The sequence below is a fragment of the Ursus maritimus genome, unplaced genomic scaffold (assembly GCF_017311325.1).
Source record: "Ursus maritimus isolate PB19 unplaced genomic scaffold, ASM1731132v1 scaffold_18, whole genome shotgun sequence".
Lineage (NCBI taxonomy): Eukaryota > Metazoa > Chordata > Mammalia > Carnivora > Ursidae > Ursus > Ursus maritimus.
This window is the reverse complement of record NW_024424230.1, coordinates 35,784,035-35,786,737: the sequence shown is the minus strand read 5'-3', so window position 1 is coordinate 35,786,737 and position 2,703 is coordinate 35,784,035. Positions and strand designations below refer to the sequence as shown.

Here is a 2,703-nt window from a genome sequence, read left to right as displayed (position 1 = left end):
TCTTCCTCTCCCTCTAATCCTCCCCCTGCTCACATGTGATCTCTCTCCCTCTCTCAAATAAATAAATAAAATCCTTTAAAAAGAAAAAGGGTAAATTTTATTTTTTTTAAAAGAACAAAAAAAGCAGATTTCACCAACCATATCGGTAATTACAGTAAATATAGATGGACTCAACGCTCCAATAAAAGATATGGATTGTCGCTTGGATTTTTAAAGTCTAAGTCTATGTTATTAATTAGAGGTACACATTGAATATGAGGACAAAGGTCAGAAGTAAAAGGGTCAGGGGTGCCTGGGTGGCACAGCGGTTAAGCGTCTGCCTTCGGCTCAGGGCGTGATCCCGGCGTTCTGGGATCCAGCCCCATGTCAGGCTCCTCTGCTGTGAGCCTGCTTCTTCCTCTCCCACTCCCCCTGCTTGTGTTCCCTCTCTCGCTGGCTGTCTCTATCTCTGTCGAATAAATAAATAAAATCTTTAAAAAAAAAAAAAAGAAGTAAAAGGGTCAGAAGATGTATGTTACATTAACATGAATCATAAAGCTCGTGTGGCTATGTTAATAACAGAGAAAGTAGATTCGAGACAAGAATTATTACCAGTAAAAGAGGAATATTTCATAATGATAAAAGGATTAATTCAACAGGACATGACAATCCTAAATATATGCACCCAACGACATGCCTTCACATTATAAATACATGAAGCAAAAATTGACAGAACCAAAGAAATCCTCAATCTTACTTGGATATTTTAACACTCCTCTCTCAGTGATTTCTAGAATGAGCAGACAGAAATGTTAGTAAAGACATAGAAAATTTGAATGACACCACCCACCAACTTAACCTAGTTGACATTTACAGAACCCCCCATCCAACAACAGGATACACATTCTTTTCAAGTGCACACGGATAGTCATCAATATAGAATACAGTGCGCCATTAAACAAGTCAACACATTTCAAGAATTGTAATCATACAGAATATGTTCTCTGACCACAATGGAATTAAACTAGAAATCAGGTTTTGTTTTTTTGGAAAACAAAATAAGTCTTCACATGTATATCAGCAGTCTCCCTGCCTCAAATGATAGAGATAAGATGGTCTTTATTTTACTCTATGGAAATCTGATAGCCCTTCCTGAATTATCAGGGTTCTCCAGAGAAACAGAGCCCACAGGACATGTATATAGAGAGAGGGAGGAAGGGAGGAAGGGAGGAAAAAAGAAAGATTTTAATGAATTGGCTTATGAGATTGTAGAGGCTTGATAAACCCCAAATCTGTAAGGCAGGCCACCAAACTGAAGATGCAGGGAAGAGGTGTGGTTCCAGAGCAAAGGCAGTCCCCTGCCAGGACTCCTTCTTACTCAGGGGAGGTGAGTCTTTGTTCTACCAAGGCCTTCAAGTAATATGTAAGTCCCACTCACAAGCTTTACTCAAAGTCTACACCCATTTAAATGCTAATCTCATCCAAAAAAACCACTTTCACAGAAACATCCAGAATAATGTTTGACCAAATACTGACACATAAAATCAACCATTACATCTCGCCACCATGATTTCTTAAATTTCTTGAAGGTTAACCATTCCTACGGTGTCCAAACGAACATTTCTCCTAAATTAGTTCAGTGCACGAATCATCAGGCCACCTCACATGGGCTGCGAATGTGAAACCCAGCCTCCTCCAAGTTCCCTCAAAACCAACAAACCAACAGAACCCCATTCCCATGAAGCCTTTGTGGTTGTAACGTGAGTGAATGAATGTCGAACGAGGCAGGTTAGGCTCCTTTTCAGCGACACAAACATCAAATCGCACAATAAAACCCCTGCCACCCTGACCCTCTCTCTTCTCTTCCCCTTCCCTTTCTGCTCTCCCCTACCCCCCAATTATGTTCCATTTCAAAGATAAAGCAATCTAGTTGTTTCTGCTGATACCTCGATGTCTGCGAAACCACACCTCCAAGGTCTTCCCATGCCCCGGTATTTTCCTAAGACAGGGCGGAAGCAGCATTCCCTGGGCGGCTGAACGTCATGCCTTCATCTCAAGCTGGTTGCGCCAGCAGGACAGCCTCTCCTCTCGTTCCAGTCCCCTCCAAATCAGAAGGAAAAAGCTGAACCTATTACATGTAAATACTAGTAAATTTCTTCCGAAAGAGGGGGCCCTGTGAACAGCACGAGGCTGGTGAAAAGTGTGGGAATAAACGTGCTTTCTACGTGGAACTGGGGGCAGGTGTGGACGAGCCACGCCCGGCCGACCTGGCGGAAGGAATTCTGCTTTGCAGAAAACCGACCCTCTGTGAAGGCAGGGGCCACTCAGCGGACCTTGGGTCCTCAGCCCCCGCCCCAGCGCCGGCTTTGACCTAAGGGGGAAGGAGGCTTGCCCTTTGCGCCCCCCACCTCCGTTTCTAGGGTCCCTGTGTTGGAGCTTCTTCCCTTTTGGAATTCACGATCCAGGCTCTGTTACTTTGGAAAGTAATATAATCAAACGAAATGAAACCCAGCTGGTGCCCGCAGCGGCATCACTTAATCTAGCACCTTGCAGAAAACACTCACGTTGTAACAGACAACTAAAAAGGCCAGTGCTTGCTGTCCCGAACGCAGGTCTAACGGTAGGCTTTCCCACCAGCCAGAGAGATGTTTGGGGAGCTACTTCTTCCTTGCTGACCTTCAAGCCTCACTGTGGAGCCGGGGGGGGGGGGGGGGGGGGGGGGGG

General features: G+C 44.8%; 1 long non-coding RNA gene across 1 annotated transcript in view; it reads right to left on the bottom strand.

The window, feature by feature from the left end:
• Nucleotides 1-1,857: 1,857 nt before the first annotated feature.
• LOC121103255 overlaps nucleotides 1,858-2,703 on the bottom strand; it is a 1,311-nt gene continuing 465 nt past the window's right edge. Inside the window, exon 2 of the long non-coding RNA XR_005835406.1 lies at nucleotides 1,858-2,107. This is a non-coding gene — a long non-coding RNA (uncharacterized LOC121103255). The remainder of the gene's footprint in view (nucleotides 2,108-2,703) is intronic.